A 23,709-nucleotide genomic window follows, 5' to 3' on the forward strand; every position below is an offset into this window, starting at 1 on the left:
AGGGCCGAAATGTTAAACGGGTCCTTAAGAGGCCAAAACTAATGTCAGGCTGAATTACTAAGTGGGTGTCTAGCAAGTGGGCCTAAAAGCATAGTGTCCAGTTGACGGGGCGAATCTCATATGGGCCATAATTGAGCCCATAGCCTCTTAAAGGGCCGTACCTGATCTGGGTCGTAATTTGGCCCAGAACGTGGTAGGCTTTTAATGGGCCGGATCTCATATGGGCCACTATTAGGCCCAAAACATGGCGGGCCATTAATGGACCGGATCAAATATGGGCCGACATTTGGCCCAAAACATGGCAGCCAGTTAATGGGCCGGCCTACTAGGGTCCTCAAATTCTTGTGGGCCTACAGCTGAGCCGGCCCGTTAATGTCCGCGAAATCTCGTGGGCCTTTAGCCGGGCCGTCCCATTATGATCCGCAAGAATCTTGTGGGCCTTTACCTGGGCCGGCCCATTATGGCACACAAAAATCTTGTGGGCCTTTACCTGGGCCGGCCCATTATGGCCTGCAAAATCTTGTGGGCCATTAGCTGGGCCAGCCTATTATGGTCCGCAAAATCTCGTGGGCCTTTAGCTGAGCCGGCCCATTATGGTCCACAAAATCTTGTGGGCCTTTAGTTGGGCCAGCCCATTTAAACTTGATGGGCCGGTCCACGTGTCAACATATCATCAGCGTGTCTCGCCCATTGGATGAGTGACACCTGTGCCAGCGCAGACCTGACACGTGTCTCCTCCAGCCAATGATGATTTTACACGTGGAAAATCCCCATTGGTCGGGGCTGTTAACGGGTTATCGGATCCAAAACCCGACCCGATAGCTTAACAGCGTTCCATTACGGTGGATGCCACGTGTCGGTCACCCTTGACGAAAGCACTTCTGTGACGCGCGATTTATCGTCATGGAAGTGGACACTTCCGTGATGATAATTTTGGTAATGTCATGGAACACTTCTACGACAGCACAGGTATGACTATCTTGATTCTGTCATAAATTTGTCATGGATGTACATGCATGACAAAAAACGCAACCTACTGTGACAAACACGTATCATCACGGAAGTGTATTTTTTTGTAGTGATAGGTGATGGCCATCTTTAAGGAATTCTCTTTGGGCACTTGTGATCTCCACCACCTTAACTATGGGGTCATCACCCTCATCCCCAAGGTCCCTGGCGCATCGGATATCCGCCAATTCCGCTCGATCACAATGATCAACATGATGTTTCGCATACTAGCAAAGGGGTACGCCAATAGGGTGACCTCTCTGGCCAACCGCATCACCCATCCGGACCAGTCGGCCTTCATTTAGGGACGGTTCATCCTTGATGGTGTCCTTGTCTTTCACGATGTCCTCCATGAGGCCCGGTCCAAACACCTCAAGGCTGTCTTCCTGAAGATTGACTTCCATAAAGCCTACAACACGGTCAGCTGGCCCTTCCTTTGGGAAGTTTTGATTCGGAAGGGATTTGACGACCGGTGGGTCATGAGGGTCATGCATATGGTCTCCTCGGGGCAAACCGTGGTCAATATCAATGGGGAGATTGGCCCCCTATTTCCTTACACTATGTGGGGTCAGATAGGGCAGTCCTTTCTCCCCATTCCTTTTGGACATGGTCGTCGATGCACTTGCAGCTATCCTCGACAAGGCGAAGGCGGTTGGGCACATCCGCGGTATTGTTCCCCACCTTGTCAGCGGCAACGGGGTCTCTTTGCTCCAGTACGCAGATGACACCATCATTATGGTGGAAGGGTCAGAGAATGATATCATGAACCTCAAGTTCCTCCTTCTGTCCATCCAGCATGTCGGGTCTCAAGATTAACTTTGATAAGAGCCAAGTCATGGTGTTGGGATACTCTCCGGAGGAGAATCAGAGTATTGCCAACCGGTTCAACTGCCCGCTAGGTTCCTTCCCCACAACCTACTTGGGGATCCCTGATACGTTTCCAACATATCTATAATATTTTATTGTTCCATGTTGTTATATTATCATTCTTGGATGTTTTACAATCATTTTATAGTCATTTTATATCATTATTTGGTACTAACCTATTGACATAGTGCCCAGTGTGAGTTTCTGTTTTCTGCATGTTTTTTACATCGCAGAAAATCAATCCAAACGGAGTCCAAACATAGCGAAACTTTTTGTGAATTTTTTTGGGCTAGAAGACATCCAGTGGGCCAGGAACGCACTTGAGCGGAGCTCCGAGGGGAGCACAACCCACTAGGGCGCGCTTGAGGGCCCAGGCGCGCCCCGGTGGGTTGTGCCCTCCTCGTTGGCCTCCCGCACCGCCTCTTTGCTCTATAAATACCCCAATATTCCAGAAACCCTAGGGGAGTCGACAAAAATCAATTCCAGCCGCCGCAGAGTCTAGAAACACCAGATCCAATCTAGACACCATCTCGGAGGGGTTCAACATGTCCATTGGTGCCTCTCCGATGATGCGTGAGTAGTTCTTTGTAGACCTACGGGTCCGTAGTTAGTAACTAGCTGGCTTCCTCTCTCTCTCTCTCTCTCTCTCTCTCTCTCTCTCTCTCTCTTGATTATCAATACAATGGTCTCCTGGAGATCCATATGATGTAAGTCTTTTTGTGGTGTGCTTGTTGGGATCCGATGAACTTTGAGTTTATGATCCGATCTATGTTTTTATCCATGAAAGTTATTTGAGTCTTCTTTGATATCGTATATGCATGATTGATTATAGCCTCGTATTTCTTCTCCTATATTTGGGTTTTGTTTGGCCAACTTGATCTATTTATCTTGCAATGGGAACAGGTGCTTTGTGATGGGTTCGATCTTATGGTGCTTGATCCCAGTGACAGAAAGGGAAACGACACGTATGTATCATTGCTATTAAGGATAACAAGATGGGGTTTATTTCTACATAAATAGATCTTGTCTACATCATGTCATCCTTCTTATTGCATTACTCCGTTTTTCCATGAACTTAATACACTAGATGCATGTTGGATAGTGTTCGATGTGTGGAGTAATAGTAGTAGATGCAGGCAGGAATCGGTCTACTAATCTTGGACGTGATGCCTGATACGTCTCCAACGTATCTACTTTTCCAAACACTTTTATCCTTGTTTTGGACTCTAACTTGCATGATTTGAATGAAACTAACCACGACTGACACTATTTTCAGCAGAACTGCCATGATGTTGTTTTATGTGTAGAAAAGAAAAGTTCTCGGAATGTCCTGGAAATCCATAGAGGCACTCTTTGAAATTAATAAGAATTTTTGGCGAAAGAATTAATGCCAGGGGTCCCAGGGCCTGCCCACGAGACAGGGGGCGCGCCTGTAGGGCGTGGCCTCCTCTCTCGTGGGCCCCCTGGACCTCCACCGACCTCAACTCCAACTCCATTATTCCGTTTCGCGGAGAAAAAAATCGGAGAGAAAGTTTCATCGCGTTTTACGACACGGAGCCGCCGTCAAGCCCTAATCTCTCTCGGGAGGGCTGGTCTGGAGTCTGTTCGGGGCTCTAGAGAGGGGGATTCGTCGCCATCGTCATCATCAACCATCCTCCATCACCAATTTCATGATGCTCACCGCCGTGCATGAGTAATTCCATCGTAGGCTTGCTGGACGGTGATGGGTTGGATGAGATTTACCATGTAATCAAGTTAGTTTTGTTAGGCTTTGATCCCTAGTATCCACTATGTGCTGAGATTGATGTTGCTATGACTTTGCTATGCTTAATGCTTGTCACTAGGGCCCGAGTGCCATGATTTCAGATCTGAACATATTATGTTTTCATGAATATATGTGTGTTCTTGATCCCATCTTGCAAGTCTATAGTCACCTATTATGTGTTATGATCCGACAACCCCGAAGTGACAATAATCGGGATACTTCTCGGTGATGACCGTAGTTTGAGGAGTTCATGTATTCACTATGTGCTAATGCTTTGTTCCGGTTCTCTATTAAAACGAGGCCTTAATATCCCTTAGTTTCCGCTAGGACCCCACTGCCACGGGAGGGTAGGATAAAAGATGTCATGCAAGTTCTTTTTCATAGGCACATATGACTATTTACGGAATACATGCCTACATTACATTGATGAACTGGAGCTAGTTCTGTGTCACCCTATGTTATAGCTATTACATGAGGAATCGCATCCGGCATAATTATCTATCACTGACCCATTGCCTACGAGCTTTTCACATATTGTTCTTCGCTTATTTACTTTTCCGTTGCTACTGTTACAACTACTACAAAAACCCAAAAACATTTATCTTTACTTTTGCTACCGCTACCTTTATTATCATACCCCTTTTGCTACTAAACACTTTGCTGCAGATACTAAGTTATCCAGGTGTGGTTGAATTGACAACTCAACTGCTAATACTCAAGAATATTCTTTGGCTCCCCTTGTGTCGAATCAATAAATTTGGGTTGAATACTTTACCCTCGAAAGTTGTTGCGATCCCCTACACTTGTGGGTTATCAAGACTAATTTCTGGCGCCATTGTCGGGGAGCATAGCTCTATTCTCTGAGTCACTTGGGATTTATATCTGTTGATCACTATGAAGAACTTGAAAGACGCTAAGACCAAGATTTTGCCCTCAACTACGAGGGGAGGTAAGGAACTGCCATCTAGCTCTGCACTAGATTCTTCTTCCGTTATTAGTAGGCTTGCGACACCTAAACCTATTACTGCTATGAATTCTAAGATGTCGCATGTTATTGATGATGCCACTTCTGCTATGCATGATGAAACTACTTCTGTGCGTGATACTACTTTGCCATTAGGTGAATTTCTTGATGAACAACTTGCTAGAGTTAGGGGGAATGAAAATATTGAAGAACCTATTATTGATGATAGTGATGATGAAGGCTCCCCCAATGATTATGTATTACCTGTTGTTCCTAAGGGTTATGTTATGAATGAAAAAGCTGCTAGGGAAATTCTTGCTTGCAATGATAGAAATGATCTTAAGAAATTATTAGCTAAATGGAAGCAGCAGTCTCTTAATGCTAGAATGAAACGCGATCCTGCTTTTGCTACTTCACCTATCTGTATTACTGATAAGGATTATGAATTCTCTGTTGATCCTGAAATTATTACTTTAGTTGAATCTGATCCTTTTTATGGCCTTGAATCTGAAATTGTTGTGGCACATCTTACCAAGTTGAATGATATAGCCACCCTGTTTACTAATGATGAGAAGTCTCGCTATTTATGTATCCTTAAGATATTTATGTTCTCATTAAAGGGTGATGCTAAGACTTGGTATAATTCTCTTGCTCCTGGTTGTGTGCGTAGTCCCTGGGATATGATTTATTACTTCTCTGCTAAATATTTCGCTGCTCATAAGAAACAAGCTACCTTGCGGGAAATATATAATTTTGTGCAAATCAAAGAAGAGAGTCTCCCACAAGCTTGGGGGGGCTTCTCCGGTTACTTAATGCTTTGCCCGATCATCCTCTTAAGAAAAATGAAATACTTGATATCTTTTATAATGGACCGATGCTTCCAAGGACTACTTGGATAGTTGTGCTGGTTGTGTTTTCAGGGAAAGAACAGTCGATGAAGCTGAAATACTATTGAATAATATGTTGACCAATGATAATAATTGGACTCTTCCCGAGCCAGTTCCTGAAGTAATTCCTAAACCAATTGAGCCAACTCCTGAGCCTATTCCTAAACCCACTCCGAAGAAGAGAGGTGTTTTATTTCTCAGTCCTGAAGATATGCAAGAGGCAAAGAAATCAATGAAAGAAAAAGGTATTAAAGTTGAAGAAGTTAAGAATTTACGTCCTATTGAAGAAATACATGGTCTTAATTTACCGCCTGAAGAACCACATTGTCTTGATAACCTGACACAGGTAGTAAAGGTAAATTTTCTCTCTATAGATATGATAAAGTTGAAATACCCTCTACTAAATTTCATAGCCCATGCTTAGATGAATTTAATGACTTTATGGCTAGAAAAGAAAGTTTTAATGATTATGTTGGTAGAGAGTTAAAGAATAATGCTTTCGAGATAGGACGTGTAAGCGATAATCTTGCTAGAGTTAAAGATGAACTTCACCGCGTTAGCAAATATGCTTCTATGGTTGCTACTCAAGTTGAGCAAGTACTTAAAGCTCAAAATGATTTGCTTGATGAATTAAATAATAAAAATGACTTTGCTGTTAGAGTGGCTACTAGAACTGGTAGAATGACTCAGGAACCTTTGTATCCTGAAGGCCACCCTAAGAGAATCGAGCAAGATTCTCAGAGAAATAATTTAGAGGCACCTAGTTCTTCTAAAAAGAAGAAAAGGAAAGATGATAGAACTTTGCATGCTTCTAATGAACCTACTGTAGACACACCTGAGAATCCCAATGATATTTCTATTTCTGATGCTGAAACACAATCAGGTGATGAACATGAACCTAGTGATAATGTTAATGATAATGTTCATGTTGATGCTCAACCTAGCAAAGACAATGATGTAGAGATTGAACCTGTTGTTGATCTTGATAACCCACAACCAAAGAATCAACGTTATGATAAGAGAGATTTTGTTGCTAGGAAGCACGGTAAAGAAAGAGAACCATGGGTTCAGAAACCCATGCCCTTTCCTCCTAAACCATCCAAGTCAAAGGATGATGAGGATTTTGAGCGCTTTGTTGAAATGATTAGACCTATTTTCTTACGTATGCGCTTAACTGATATGCTTAAAGTAAATCCTTATGCTAAGTATATGAAGGATGTCATTACAAACAAAAGAAAGATACCGGAAGCTGAAATTTCCACCATGCTTGCTAATTACACTTTTAAGGGTGGAATACCAAAGAAACTTGGAGATCCGGGTGTACCAACTATACCATGCTCTATTAAAAGAAACTATGTTAGAACTGCTTTATGTGATCTTGGAGCCGGTGTTAGTGTTATGCCTCTCCCTTTATATCGTAGACTTGAATTGAATAAGTTGACACCTACTGAAATATCTTTGCAAATGGCTGATAAATCAACTGCTATACCTGTCGGTATTTGTTAGGATGTGCCTGTTGTGGTTGCAAATGTCACTATCTTAACGGACTTTGTTATTCTTGATATTCCCGAGGACGATAGTATGTCTATCATCCTTGGTAGACCTTCTCTTAATACTGCAGGGGCTGTTATTGATTGCAACAAAGGCAATATCACTTTTCATGTTAATGGTAATGAGCATACGATACACTTTCTGAGGAAACAATCTCAAGTTCATAGCATCAACTCTATTGAAAAAGTTCCAACTATCATTTTTGGAGGTTTTGAATTTCCTCTCCCTACTGTCAAGAAAAAGTATGATATTCTTATTGTTGGGGAATTTCATATCCCCGTTGAGGTAACTTAGTGTTATTTGAAATTTCTCCAGTTCTGTGTTATTCGGAATGAGTTTGTTAACAAGACTTGATCAACCTTGTTAGTGGATTCATTTTGATGATCACGAGATGGATGAAACTAGAAGGCACAACCATCTCTACCCTCCTTTTTTACTTTCTGTTATTTAGAATAAATAAAGCAAAAATAGTATTATCTGTCTGTTTTCTGAATTATCCGAGCATTAAAAAATAGTCCAAAAATAAAAGTGCTCCAAATGCCCTGCAAATTTAGTATGATTTTTTCTGGAATATTTGAGAATTTAGGCATTGAAAACACTGCATGAGGGGCAAGCACCAGGCCACGAGAGAGGAGGACGCCCCCCCATAGGGCGCGCCCCCTGTCTCGTGGGCCCCTGGTGGCGCCCCTCCACTTATGCCAGCACCCACACACTTCATCTTCTACCCAAAAAAATCCCCATCCAGCTCAAGCACGAGTTCTAGCTCATTTTGCTGCGATTTTCGATCTCTTAGCTCAAAGCTCCATTCACAAAACTGCTTTGGGAGATTGTTGCTTGGTATGTGACTCCTCCATTGGTCCAATTAGTTTTTGTTCTAGTGATTTATTCATTGCAAATTTTTGCTGCTTAGGTGACCATGTTCTTGAGCTTGCATGTTAAATTTTTGAGGTCCCAAGCAATTCCAATGCATGATATAGGCTCTAGGCACTTGTAGGAGTAGTTGCTATCAATCTTGTTTAGTTTTATTCACTTTTATTTTGAAGTTACTAAAATTTAAGAAATTTTCAGAAAAATAATTATGCTTAGAAGATTATACCAAGGTGGTTCCTCGGCAAAGAAAGAGCCAAGGATTGCTATACGTGAGCAAGATGTTAAATTGCCGAGGGACGCAAATGTACGGGCTTGTGAGTGGCCATCCGATGATTTTATGGTCGAAGCAGGCTTCAAGGAGGAATTTGACGCGTATGTGCATAATGCCGAGCTGGAGGACTTCTTGCAAGATAAGTGTCCTCAATATTATCAATTGACCGATTCCTTTGTGCGGAGGTTCGAATATATTTCTGCGCGTAATTCTCCTAGTGTCATGTTTGATATTTATGATACATCTTATACCATGGATTTAGAGGATTTCACAACTGCTTGCAAACTCCCGCATTGGGGTAATATTAATGATCCTCCCAAATCTGAATTTAGAGATTTTCTTGCTAGTATTACTGTGGGAGAATCTAGGGACATAACACAAGCTACCATAGGAAGCATTCATTTTCCTGCTATACATTATTTTGCTCTCTTTATTGGTAGATGCATTAACGGCAAGGACGAAGCATGTCACATGTGTGTCCCTGATCTTTGTGTCCTCAAGAGCGCTGTGTCAGCTTATAAAGGTTATAACTTGGGGGCAATAGTTGCACGTAGGTTGCAGAATAATAGTAGAAGGGGTAATTTCTTTGGAGGAATTTATGCAACCCGTGTGGCTAATTTTCTTAATATAGCTCCACGAGAGGGGGATATGATTGTACCTCCTATTTATTTGGATAAAGAAGCTATGTTTGATCATCATTTTCTTGAGAGGAATGAACAATTCCTCCATTATCGACTAATCTATGACAGGCGCAATGTCGTCCCTGTTACTCTTCCTGCTCCCTACCTTTTTGATTATCAGGCAAAAGGAAGATATGTTGTCACCAGGGAAGAAGCAACTGAATATGAGAGGGGAATGGAGGCAGCTCGCCAACACGCTGCTGTTCAGGAGGCTGTTGTCTCTGCATCTCAGTACAACCCCAGTTTCACTTATGGATATCAGCCAGGCGGTCATTGGTATTAAACCAACTTAGGCCAAAAGCCTAAGCTTGGGGGAGTACGTATTTCTCACCGACTTTACATTCATGTTCACACAATAGTTGTCGGTGCTCATACTCTTTCATTGTATTATCCATGCTAGTTTAAATTTCTTTTTCTAGTTTTCTTCATGTGTGTTTGATAAACTTTAAGAAAAACCAAAAAAATAGTTAGTTTGATTTCTATGCTTGTAGTAGAATTAAAATGAAAACCCAAAAAAAATTCTAGTTCTTCTTTTTACTTGTTGGGAGCTTTCCCGTGTAAATAGTTTTATTTTCTTTTCTTTCTTTTGGGGGTCGAGAAGACCATATTGAAAATGCTTAGTGGCTCCTATATGCATGATTGTCTATTTAACTTAGAGCCCCTATTACTTGTCTTCTCTCTTGAGTTGAATGCTTGCAGATTCTAGCTTAGTCCAATGCACATGCACTCTTATTACTATACACATCGTTCGGTCGTGCAAGTGAAAGGCAATAATGACGATATATGATGGACTTATTGGGATGAGAAAAGCTGGTATGAACTCGACCTCTCTTGTTTTTGTAAATATGATGAGTTCATCGTTCCTGAGTCAGCTATTATGAAGTAAACATATTTGCAATGACATTTAGAGATTATAGTTGCTTGTGCCATGCTTGATTAGCTATGAGTTATAATGGTTTACCTTGCGTGCCAACATGCTATTACAATGATTATGATGTGGTATGATGGGATGGTATCCTCCTTTGAATGTATTAAGTGACTCGACTTGGCACATGTTCACGCATGTAGTTGAAACAAATCAACATAGCCTTCATGATATTTATGTTCATCGTGGATTATATCCTACTCATGCTTGTGTTCGGTGTGAATTAATTTTAATGCATGTTTATGACTATTGTCGCTCTCTCAGTTGGTCCCTTCCCAGTCTTTTGCTAGCATTCACCTATACTAAGCGAGAATACTGCTTGTGCATCCCAACTCCTTAAACCCCAAAGTTGTTCCATATGAGTCCACCATACCTACCTATATGCGGTATTTACCTGCCGTTCCAAGTAAATTTGTATGTGCCAAACTCCAAACCTTCAAATGAAATTCTGTTTTGTATGCTCGAGCAGCTCATGTTACAACTAGGGCTGCCTATATCTTCCATGCTAGGTGGGTTATTCTCAAGAGGAGTGGACTCCGCTCCTCATTCACGAGAAAGGGTCGGTAACCGGGATGCCCAGTCCCATGATCCAAAAAGATCAAAGCAAATCAAAATAATTAAACAAAACTCCCCCAGGGTTGTTGTATGTTGGAGGCACTCGTTGTTTCGAGCAAGCCATGGATTGATGCTTGTTGGTGGTGGGGGAGTATAAACCTTTACCATTCTGTTTGGGAACTGCCTATAATGCATTTAGTATGGAAGATACAGCCATCTCATAGTTGTTACGTTGACAGCGAAAGTATGGCGCTCAAAATGTTATTCAACCTCTATTTTAAAATCAAGCTCTGGCACCTCTACAAATCCCTGCTTCCCTCTGCGAAGGGCCTAACTATTTACCTTTATGTTGAGTCATCACCCTTCTTATTAAAAGCACCCGCTGGAGAGCACACTGTCATTTGCATTCATTACTAATGGTTTATATTGGGTATGACTTGACTGGATCTCTTTTACCATGAATTACAATGTTTAGTCAGTCCTTAATCTTTAAAGGTGCTCTGCATTTTTGTTTTGCGGTCTCGGAAAGGGCTAGCAAGATACCATTTTGTTATGTCATGTTATGATTATTTTGAGAAAGTGTTGTCATCCGAGTTTTATTATTATGGCTCGCTAGCTGATTATGTTATTGATATGAGTAATTGTGAGAGCTAAGTGTTATTGTGAGTATGGTTAGTTCATAATATTTGCTGAAACTTGAATGCTGGCTTTTCATGTTTACAACAAGAGAAAATAGAGTTTGTAAAAATTTTTCTTTATCACTTTCAGTTTATCAACTGAATTGCTTGAGGACAAGCAAAGGTTTAAGCTTGGGGGAGTTGATACGTCTCCAACGTATCTACTTTTCCAAACACTTTTGCCCTTGTTTTGGACTCTAACTTGCATGATTTGAATGAAACTAACCCGGACTGACGTTGTTTTCAGCAGAACTACCATGATGTTGTTTTATGTGTAGAAAAGAAAAGTTCTCGGAATGTCCTGGAAATCCACGGAGGCACTTTTTGGAATTAATAAGAAGTTTTGGCGAAAGAATTAATGCCAGGGGGCCCAGGGCCTGTCCGCGAGACTTTGCTATGCTTAATGCTTGTCATTAGGGTCCGAGTGCCATGATTTCAGATCTGAACCTATTATGTTTTCATGAATATATATGTGTTCTTGATCCTATCTTGCATGTCTATAGTCACCTATTATGTGTTATGATCCGACAACCCCGAAGTGACAATAATCGGGATACTTCTCGGTGATGACCGTAGTTTGAGGAGTTCATTTATTAACTATGTGCTAATGCTTTGTTCCGGTTCTCTATTAAAAGGAGGCATTAATATCCCTTAGTTTCCGCTAAGACCCCGCTGCCACGGGAGGGTAGGACAAAAGATGTCATGCAAGTTCTTTTCCATAAGCACATATGACTATTTACGGAATACATGCCTACATTACATTGATGAACTGGAGCTAGTTCTGTGTCACCCTATGTTATAGCTATTACATGAGGAATCGCATCCGGCATAATTATCTATCACTGATCCATTGCCTACGAGCTTTTCACATATTGTTCTTTGCTTATTTACTTTTCCGTTGCTACTGTTACAACTACTACAAAAACCCAAAAACATTTATCTTTACTTTTGCTACCGCTACCTTTATTATCATACCCCTTTTGCTACTAAACACTTTGCTGCAGATACTAAGTTATCCAGGTGTGGTTGAATTGACAACTCAACTACTAATACTCAAGAATATTCTTTGGCTCCCCTTGTGTCGAATCAATAAATTTGGGTTGAATACTTTACCCTCGAAAGTTGTTGCGATCCCCTACACTTGTGGGTTATCAAGACTAATTTCTGGCGCCATTGCTGGGGAGCATAGCTCTATTCTCTGAGTCACTTGGGATTTATATCTGTTGATCACTATGAAGAACTTGAAAGACGCTAAGACCAAGATTTTGCCCTCAACTACGAGGGGAGGTAAGGAACTGCCATCTAGCTCTGCACTAGATTCTTCTTCCGTTATTAGTAGGCTTGCGACACCTAAACCTACTACTGCTATGAATTCTGAGATGTCGCATGTTATTGATGATGCCACTTCTGCTATGCATGATGAAACTACTTCTGTGCGTGATACTACTTTGCCATTAGGTGAATTTCTTGATGAACAACTTGCTAGAGTTAGGGGGAATGAAAATATTGAAGAACCTATTATTGATGATAGTGATGATGAAGGCTCCCCCAATGATTATGTATTACCTGTTGTTCCTAAGGGTTATGTTATGAATGAAAAAGCTGCTAGGGAAATTCTTGCTTGCAATGATAGAAATGATCTTAAGAAATTATTAGCTAAATGGAAGCAGCAGTCTCTTAATGCTAGAATGAAACCCGATCCTGCTTTTGCTACTTCACCTATTTGTGTTACTGATAAGGATTATGAATTCTCTGTTGATCCTGAAATTATTACTTTAGTTGAATCTGATCCTTTTTATGGCCTTGAATTTGAAATTGTTGTGGCACATCTTACGAAGTTGAATGATATAGCCACCCTGTTTACTAATGATGAGAAGTCTCGCTATTTATATATCCTTAAGATATTTCTGTTCTCATTAAAGGGTGATGCTAAGACTTGGTATAATTCTCTTGCTCCTCGTTGTGTGCGTAGTCCCCGGGATATGATTTATTACTTCTCTGCTAAATATTTCGCTGCTCATAAGAAACAAGCTACCTTGCGGGAAATATATAATTTTGTGCAAATCAAAGAAGAGAGTCTCCCACAAGCTTGGGGGGCGGCTTCTCCGGTTACTTAATGCTTTGCCCGATCATCCTCTTAAGAAAAATGAAATACTTGATATCTTTTATAATGGACCGATGCTTCCAAGGACTACTTGGATAGTTGTGCTGGTTGTGTTTTCAGGGAAAGAACAGTCGATGAAGCTGAAATACTATTGAATAATATGTTGACCAATGAAAATAATTGGACTCTTCCCGAGCCAGTTCCTGAAGTAATTCCTAAACCAATTGAGCCAACTCCTGAGCCTATTCCTAAACCCACTCCGAAGAAGAGAGGTGTTTTATTTCTCAGTCCTGAAGATATGCAAGAGGCAAAGAAATCAATGAAAGCAAAAGGTATTAAAGTTGAAGATGTTAAGAATTTACCTCCTATTGAAGAAATACATGGTCTTAATTTACCGCCTGAAGAACCACATTGTCTTGATAACCCGACACAGGTAGTAAAGGTAAATTCTCTCTATAGATATGATAAAGTTGAAATACCCTCTACTAAATTTCATAGCCCATGCTTAGATGAATTTAATGACTTTATGGCTAGACAAGAAAGTTTTAATGCTTATGTTGGTAGAGAGTTAAAGAATAATGCTTTCGAGATAGGACGTGTAAGCGATAATCTTGCTAGAGTTAAAGATGAACTTCACCGCGTTAGCAAATATGCTTCTATGGTTGCTACTCAAGTTGAGCAAGTACTTAAAGCTCAAAATGATTTGCTTGATGAATTAAATAATAAAAATGACTTTGCTGTTAGAGTGGCTACTAGAACTGGTAGAATGACTCAGGAACCTTTGTATCCTGAAGGCCACCCTAAGAGAATCGAGCAAGATTCTCAGAGAAATAATTTAGAGGCACCTAGTTCTTCTAAAAAGAAGAAAAGGAAAGATGATAGAACTTTGCATGCTTCTAATGAACCTACTGTAGACACACCTGAGAATCCCAATGATATTTCTATTTCTGATGCTGAAACACAATCAGGTGATGAACATGAACCTAGTGATAATGTTAATGATAATGTTCATGTTGATGCTCAACCTAGCAAAGACAATGATGTAGAGATTGAACCTGTTGTTGATCTTGATAACCCACAACCAAAGAATCAACGTTATGATAAGAGAGATTTTGTTGCTAGGAAGCACGGTAAAGAAAGAGAACCATGGGTTCAGAAACCCATGCCCTTTCCTCCTAAACCATCCAAGTCAAAGGATGATGAGGATTTTGAGCGCTTTGCTGAAATGATTAGACCTATTTTCTTACGTATGCGCTTAACTGATATGCTTAAAGTAAATCCTTATGCTAAGTATATGAAGGATATCATTACAAACAAAAGAAAGATACCGGAAGCTGAAATTTCCACCATGCTTGCTAATTACACTTTTAAGGGTGGAATACCAAAGAAACTTGGAGATCCGGGTGTACCAACTATACCATGCTCTATTAAAAGAAACTATGTTAGAACTGCTTTATGTGATCTTGGAGCCGGTGTTAGTGTTATGCCTCTCCCTTTATATCATAGACTTGAATTGAATAAGTTGACACGTACTGAAATATCTTTGCAAATGGCTGATAAATCAACTGCTATACCTATCGGTATTTGTGAGGATGTGCCTGTTGTGGTTGCAAATGTCACTATCTTAACGGACTTTGTTATTCTTGATATTCCCGAGGACGATAGTATGTCTATCATCCTTGGTAGACCTTTTCTTAATACTGCAGGGGTTGTTATTGATTGCAACAAAGGCAATATCACTTTTCATGTTAATGGTAATGAGCATACGGTACACTTTCTGAGGAAACAATCTCAAGTTCATAGCATCAACTCTATTGAAAAAGTTCCAACTATCATTTTTGGAGGTTTTGAATTTCCTCTCCCTACTGTCAAGAAAAAGTATGATATTCTTATTGTTGGGGAATTTCATATCCCCGTGGAGGTAACTTAGTGTTATTTGAAATTTCTCCAGTTCCGTGTTATTCGGAATGAGTTTGTTAACAAGACTTGATCAACCTTGTTAGTGGATTCATTTTGATGATCACGAGATGGATGAAACTAGAAGGCACAACCTTCTCTACCCTCCTTTTTTACTTTCTGTTATTTAGAATAAATAAAGGAAAAATAGTATTATCTGTCTGTTTTCTGAATTATCCGAGCATTAAAAAATAGTCCAAAAATAAAAGTGCTCCAAATGCCCTGCAAATTTAGTATGATTTTTTCTGGAATATTTGAGGATTTTAGGCATTGAAAACACCGCATGAGGAGCAAGCACCAGGCCATGAGAGAGGAGGATGCCCCCCCTATAGGGCGCGCCCCCTGTCTCGTGGGCCCCTGGTGGCGCCCCTCCACTTATGCCAGCACTCACACACTTCATCTTCTACCCAAAAAAATCCCCATCCAGCTCAAGCACGAGTTCTAGCTCATTTTGCTGCGATTTTCGATCTCTTAGCTCAAAGCTCCATTCACAAAACTGCTTTAGGAGATTGTTGCTTGGTATGTGACTCCTCCATTGGTCCAATTAGTTTTGTTCTAGTGATTTATTCATTGCAAATTTTTGCTGCTTAGGTGACCATGTTCTTGAGCTTGCATGTTAAATTTTTGAGGTCCCAAGCAATTCCAATGCATGATATAGGCTCTAGGCACTTGTAGGAGTAGTTGCTATCAATCTTGTTTAGTTTTATTCACTTTTATTTTGAAGTTACTAAAATTTAAGAAATTTTCAGAAAAATAATTATGCTTAGAAGATTATACCAAGGTGGTTCCTCGGCAAAGAAAGAGCCAAGGATTGCTATACGTGAGCAAGATGTTAAATTGCCGAGGGATGCAAATGTACGGGCTTGTGAGTGGCCATCCGATGATTTTATGGTCGAAGCAGGCTTCAAGGAGGAATTTGACGCGTATGTGCATAATGCCGAGCTGGAGGACTTCTTGCAAGATAAGTGTCCTCAATATTATCAATTGACCGATTCCTTTGTGCGGAGGTTCGAATATATTTCTGCGCGTAATTCTCCTAGTGTCATGTTTGATATTTATGATACATCTTATACCATGGATTTAGAGGATTTCACAACTGCTTGCAAATCCCGCATTGGGGTAAAAGGGATGGATATTAAATGATAGGAAGTGCTAGGAAGTGAAATAGAATGAAATAGAGCCACTTTGGGCTTCCCTATGAAATGAGGCATGGAACGGAGCCACTACGAAGAAATTATGGGAGTTACGAAAGAAGCTTCGGACTCATATTGTTCATGGGTTGAGAGCGGGAGTTGAACTCTAGGAGGTCGAATCCCCCCTTGTTCCTCAGTAGCTCAGTGGTAGAGCGGTCGGCTGTTAACTGACTGGTCGTAGGTTCGAATCCTACTTGGAATATTAATGATCCTCCCAAATCTGAATTTAGAGATTTTCTTGCTAGTATTACTGTGGGAGAATCTAGGGACATAACACAAGCTACCATAGGAAGCATTCATTTTCCTGCTATACATTATTTTGCTCTCTTTATTGGTAGATGCATTAACGGCAAGGACGAAGCATGTCACATGTGTGTCCCTGATCTTTGTGTCCTCAAGAGCGCTGTGTCAGCTTATAAAGGTTATAACTTGGGGGCAATAGTTGCACGTAGGTTGCAGAATAATAGTAGAAGGGGTAATTTCTTTGGAGGAATTTATGCAACCCGTGTGGCTAATTTTCTTAATATAGCTCCACGAGAGGGGGATATGATTGTACCTCCTGTTTATTTGGATAAAGAAGCTATGTTTGATCATCATTTTCTTAAGAGGAATGAACAATTCCTCCATTATCGACTAATCTATGACAGGCGCAATGTCGTCCCTGTTACTCTTCCTGCTCCCTACCTTTTTGATTATCAGGCAAAAGGAAGATATGTTGTCACCAGGGAAGAAGCAACTGAATATGAGAGGGGAATGGAGGCAGCTCGCCAACACGCTGCTGTTCAGGAGGCTGTTGCCTCTGCATCTCAGTACAACCCCAGTTTCACTTATGGATATCAGCCAGGCGGTCATTGGTATTAAACCAACTTAGGCCAAAAGCCTAAGCTTGGGGGAGTACGTATTTCTCACCGACTTTACATTCATGTTCACACAATAGTTGTCGGTGCTCATACTCTTTCATTGTATTATCCATGCTAGTTTAAATTTCTTTTTCTAGTTTTCTTCATGTGTGTTTGATAAACTTTAAGAAAAACCAAAAAAATAGTTAGTTTGATTTCTATGCTTGTAGTAGAATTAAAATGAAAACCCAAAAACATTTCTAGTTCTTATTTTTACTTGTTGGGAGCTTTCCCGTGTAAATAGTTTTATTTTCTTTTCTTTCTTTTGGGGGTCGAGAAGACCATATTGAAAATGCTTAGTGGCTCCTATATGCATGATTGTCTATTTAACTTAGAGCCCCTATTACTTGTCTTCTCTCTTGAGTTGAATGCTTGCAGATTCTAGCTTAGTCCAATGCACATGCACTCTTATTACTATACACATCGTTCGGTCGTGCAAGTGAAAGGCAATAATGACGATATATGATGGACTTATTGGGATGAGAAAAGCTAGTATGAACTCGACCTCTCTTGTTTTTGTAAATATGATGAGTTCATCGTTCCTGAGTCAGCTATTATGAAGTAAACATATTTGCAATGACATTTAGAGATTATAGTTGCTTGTGCCATGCTTGATTAGCTATGAGTTATAATGGTTTACCTTGCGTGCCAACATGCTATTACAATGATTATGATGTGGTATGATGGGATGGTATCCTCCTTTGAATGTATTAAGTGACTCGACTTGGCACATGTTCACGCATGTAGTTGAAACAAATCAACATAGCCTTCATGATATTTATGTTCATCGTGGATTATATCCTACTCATGCTTGTGTTCGGTGTGAATTAATTTTAATGCATGTTTATGACTGTTGTCGCTCTCTCAGTTGGTCGCTTCCCAGTCTTTTGCTAGCATTCACCTATACTAAGCGAGAATACTGCTTGTGCATCCCAACTCCTTAAACCCCAAAGTTGTTCCATATGAGTCCACCATACCTACCTATATGCGGTATTTACCTGCCGTTCCAAGTAAATTTGTATGTGCCAAACTCCAAACCTTCAAATGAAATTCTGTTTTGTATGCTCGAGCAGCTCATGTTACAACTAGGGCTGCCTATATCTTCCATGCTAGGTGGGTTATTCTCAAGAGGAGTGGACTCCGCTCCTCATTCACGAGAAAGGGTCGGTAACCGGGATGCCCAGTCCCATGATCCAAAAAGATCAAAGCAAATCAAAATAATTAAACAAAACTCCCCCAGGGCTGTTGTATGTTGGAGGCACTCGTTGTTTCGAGCAAGCCATGGATTGATGCTTGTTGGTGGTGGGGGGAGTATAAACCTTTACCATTCTGTTTGGGAACTGCCTATAATGCATTTAGTATGGAAGATACAGCCATCTCATAGTTGTTACGTTGACAGCGAAAGTATGGCGCTCAAAACGTTATTCAACCTCTATTTTAAAATCGAGCTCTGGCACCTCTACAAATCCCTGCTTCCCTCTGCGAAGGGCCTATCTATTTACCTTTATGTTGAGTCATCACCCTTCTTATTAAAAGCACCCGCTGGAGAGCACACTGTCACTTGCATTCATTACTAATGGTTTATATTGGGTATGACTTGACTGGATCTCTTTTACCATGAATTACAATGTTTAGTCAGTCCTTAATCTTTAAAGGTGCTCTGCATTTATGTTTTGCGGTCTCGGAAAGGGCTAGCAAGATACCATTTTGTTATGTCATGTTATGATTATTTTGAGAAAGTGTTGTCATCCGAGTTTTATTATTATGGCTCGCTAGCTGATTATGTTATTGATATGAGTAATTGTGAGAGCTAAGTGTTATTGTGAGTATGGTTAGTTCATAATATTTGCTGAAACTTGAATGCTGGCTTTTCATGTTTACAACAAGAGCAAACAGAGTTTGTAAAAGTTTTTCTTTATCACTTTCAGTTTATCAACTGAATTGCTTGAGGACAAGCAAAGGTTTAAGCTTGGGGGAGTTGATACGTATCCAACGTATCTACTTTTCCCAACACTTTTGCCCTTGTTTTGGACTCTAACTGGCATTATTTGAATGAAACTAACCCGGACTGACATTGTTTTCAGCAGAACGACCATGATGTTGTTTTATGTGTAGAAAAGAAAAGTTCTCGGAATTTCCTGGAAATCCACGGAGGCACTTTTTGGAATTAATAAGAAGTTTTGGCGAAAGAATTAATGCCAGGGGGCCCAGGGCCTGTCCACGATACTTTGCTATGCTTAATGCTTGTCATTAGGGCCCGAGTGCCATGATTTCAGATCTGAACCTATTATGTTTTCATGAATATATGTGTGTTCTTGATCCTATCTTGCATGTCTATAGTCACCTATTATGTGTTATGATCCGACAACCCCGAAGTGACAATAATCGGGATACTTCTCGGTGATGACCGTAGTTTGAGGAGTACATGTATTCACTATGTGCTAATGCTTTGTTCCGGTTCTCTATTAAAAGGAGGCATTAATATCCCTTAGTTTCCGCTAAGACCCCGCTGCCACGGGAGGGTAGGACAAAAGATGTCATGCAAGTTCTTTTCCATAAGCACGTATGACTATTTACGGAATACATGCCTACATTACATTGATGAACTGGAGCTAGTTCTATGTCACCCTATGTTATAGCTATTACATGAGGAATCGCATCCGGCATAATTATCTATCACTGATCCATTGCCCATGAGCTTTTCACATATTGTTCTTTGCTTGTACTTTTCCGTTGCTACTGTTACAACTACTACAAAAACCCAAAAACATTTATCTTTACTTTTGCTACCGCTACCTTTATTATCATACCACTTTTGCTACTAAACACTTTGCAGCAGATACTAAGTTATCCAGGTGTGCTTGAATTGACAACTCAACTGCTAATACTCAAGAATATTCTTTGGCTCCCCTTGTGCCGAATCAATAAATTTGAGTTGAATACTTTACCCTCGAAAGCTGTTGCGATCCCCTACACTTGTGGGTTATCAATGCTCATATAATGATCATTGCCTGGATATCGTCATGATTATTTGAAGTTCTATCAATTTCCCAACACTAATTGTTTTCCCACCGTTTGTTATATTTCTCGAGAGAAGCCACTAGTGAAACCTACGGCCCCCGTGTCTCTTTTCATCATATTTGCCTTTGCGATCTATTTTTATTTGCTTTTATTTTTAGATCTATTAAACCAAAAATACAAAAATACCTTCTTGCAATTTGTTTATTCCGCGATCTATTTATCCTATCTACCACAATTATCTCACGTTATCTTGCCTACTTGAGGCGATGTACCCGAAAGGGATTGCCAACCCCTTTAACACGTCGGGTTGCGAGTATTTTGTTATTTGTGTGTAGGGATTGTTTAGTGGTGTTAGGAGGTTCTCCTACTAGTTCGATAACCTTGGTCTCATCACTGAGGGAAATACCTACTGTCACTATACTGCACCATCCCTTCCTCTTTGGCTAAATACTGACGTAGTTCTAGCAGACATCAAAAGGAATTTCTGGCACCGTTGCCGGGGAGGATCTTCAGCATCAACCAGGTTCCTAATCACAAATATCATCTCCTCGCAATTTACATTATTTGCCATTTGCCTCTCGTTTTCCTCTCCCCCGCTTCACAAAAATTTGCTGTTTTATTCGCCCTCTTTTTCGTTCGCCATTTTCTCATCAGATCTGCTTTTTAGTGCAATCTTGTTGTGTAGTCATCATGACTCAAGAGAACACCAAGTTGTGTGATTTCTCAAATACCAACAACAATGATTTTATTAGCACTCCAATTGCTCCTCCCGCCACTAGTACGGAGTCTTGTGATATTAATATTGCTCTGCTGAATCTTGTTATGAAAGATCAATTTGCCAGTACTCCTAATGAGGATGTCGCATCCCATCTTAACACATTCGTGGAATTATGCGATATGAAAAAGAAAAAAGATGTGGAAAATGATGTTGTGAAGTTGAAATTATTTCCGTTTTCTTTGCGAGATCGTGCGAAAATTTGGTTTTCTTCTTTGCCTCGCAATAGTATCGATTCTTGGAACAAGTGCAAGGATGCTTTTATTACTAAGTACTTTCCGGCCACTAAAATAATTTTCCTTAGAACCCATATCATGAATTTCAAGCAACTTCAACATGACCATGTTGCACAATCTTGGGAAAGGATGAAATTGATGCTAAGGAATTGCCCAACTCATGGATTAAATCTTTGGATGATCATACAAAAACTTTATGTGGGGTTGAATTTTGTTTCTCGTAATCGTTTAGATTCCGCCGTGGGGGGTACTTTTACCGAAATCACTTTGGGTGAAGCTACTAAATTGCTAGACAATATTATGGCCAATTACTCACAATGGCATACCGAAAGAGCTCCTACTAGTAAAGAAGCCAATTCGGTAGAAGAAATAAATTCTTTGAGTGAATAAGTTGATGCTCTTATGAAGTTGGTTGCTAATAAAAGTATACCTATTGATTTTAATGATGTGCCTTTGTCTACTTTGATTGAGCAAAATAGTGATGCCATAGATGTGAATTTTATCTCGCGAAACAATTTCAATGACAATGCTTATAGAGGTAATTTTAATCCTAGGACTTTTCATAGTAATTCCTCTAATAATTATGGTAATCCTCCTTATAATGATAATAGAAACACCTCCGATCTTGAGAACAATATTAAAGAATTTATCAATACTCAAAAACTTTTCAATGCTTCGATAGAAAGAAAGTTGAATAAAGTTGATGATATGTCTAGAAGTATTGATAGAATTTCCCATGATGTAGAAACTCTCAATATGAAAATTTGTGTGTCTAAAGTTTAAGAATCAATTAAAGCTCTTTATGTTTCTATGGATGAAAGTAAGAAAAGAACCGCTATGCTTAGAGATAAAAGAGATTTTTTAGAAAGAGCGTTTTCTAGTGATTACTTTCATAAAAGTGATGAAGATCTTAAAATGATTGGCATTTCTTCTATTGATTATTTCTTTAGTAAAATTAAGATTAAAGAAAAAGTGACTGGAGAAGAGTCAACTTTAGCTAGAAGGCGTCCCTATGATTCGAAGGGTGAAAATCTTATTGAAAAAATTGATAAAAGTGGGTTTGAAGAGGCTAAGGCTTTAACTAGTGATGTGCCCACTATTTTGGATTACAAAGACTATAATTATGATAGTTGCTCTTTGGTTGATTGTATTTCTTCGTTGCAATCCATGATAAATTCACCCCATGCTTATGAACAAAATAAAGCCTTTATTAAATATATTGTTGATGCTATGATGAAAGCTTTTGAAGAAAAATCAGAATTAGAGGTTTCAACTCCTAGAAAATTGCATGATGAGTGGGAACCTACTATCAAAGTCAAGATTAAAAATTATGAGTATTTTGATTTATGTGACTTGGGTGCTAGTGTTTCTACAATTCCAAAATCTTTATGTGATGTGCTTGGTCTTACCAATATTGAAGAATGCTCTTTAAATTTGCACTTGGCGGATTCTACTATTAAAAAGCCTATGGGAAGAATTAATGATGTTCTTATTCTTGCAAATAGGAATTATGTGCCCAGAGATTTTATTGTTCTTCATATTGATTGCAATCCGTCTTTCTCCTATTATACTTGGTAGACCGTTTTTACGTATTATTGGTGTCGTGATTGATATGAAAGAAGGCAATATTATATTTTAATTTCCACTAAGGAAGGGTATGGAACACTCACCTAGAACAGGAATTAGGCCACCATATGAATCAATCATGAGGGCATCATATGGATCTCGAACCAAAGATGACAAAACTTAGATCCTACGCGTTATGCCTAGCTAGGGGCGTAAAACGATAGCGCTCGTTGAGAGGCAACCCAACTTGTATCTTTCTGCTTTATGTTTTTCTTGCTGTTTTGAATAAAATACACAATTATACCTCTGGTTAGATGTGCTTTTGTGGTTTAAATTAGTGTTTGTGCCAAGCAAGGCCTTAGAGATGATTTGGGTGAGAGTTGATTTGATCTTGCTGAAAAACAGAAACTTTTGCGCTCACGAAATTATTTTTCATTTTTAACATAAGAGCGCTTTTGAGTTGATTCTTTTTGCAGAAGATTAATAGACAAATTATTCATGTCTTCCTAATTTTTCAGAATTTTTGGAGTTACAGAAGTATTCGAAGTAGTCAGATTGCTACAGAATGTTCTGTTTTTGACAAATTCTGTTTTCTTTGCATTGTGTGCTTGTTTTGATGATTCTGTTGTTTTCTTTGATGAGTTTTTTCCATATAAAAGTTGGAATACAGTAGATATAATGAGAAAATAAAATATGAATGGGTTTTTAATAGTACTTATAGTAGTGGTTTGCTTTCTTATACTAACGGATCTCATGAAGGTTTTGTTGAGTTTTGTGTGATTGAAGTTTTCAAGTTTTGGGTGATCTTACGATGGATGAAGGAATAAGGATTAGCAAAAGGCTAAGATTGGGGATGCCCGAGGCACCCCAACATAATATTCAAGAAGTAGCAAGCAACTAAGCTTGGGGATGCCCCCGAGTGGCATCCCCTCTTTCTTC

The 23,709-nt window shown here is 39.7% G+C and overlaps 1 non-coding gene across 1 annotated transcript; it reads left to right on the forward strand.

Annotated features, from left to right (window-relative positions):
• Window positions 1–16,401: 16,401 nt before the first annotated feature.
• TRNAN-GUU lies at window positions 16,402–16,475 on the forward strand. Its single transcript has one exon. It is a non-coding gene; the product is annotated as a tRNA-Asn (tRNA).
• Window positions 16,476–23,709: the final 7,234 nt, after the last annotated feature.

This window comes from Triticum dicoccoides, chromosome 7B (genome assembly GCF_002162155.2).
Source record: "Triticum dicoccoides isolate Atlit2015 ecotype Zavitan chromosome 7B, WEW_v2.0, whole genome shotgun sequence".
Taxonomy (NCBI): Eukaryota; Viridiplantae; Streptophyta; class Magnoliopsida; order Poales; family Poaceae; genus Triticum; species Triticum dicoccoides.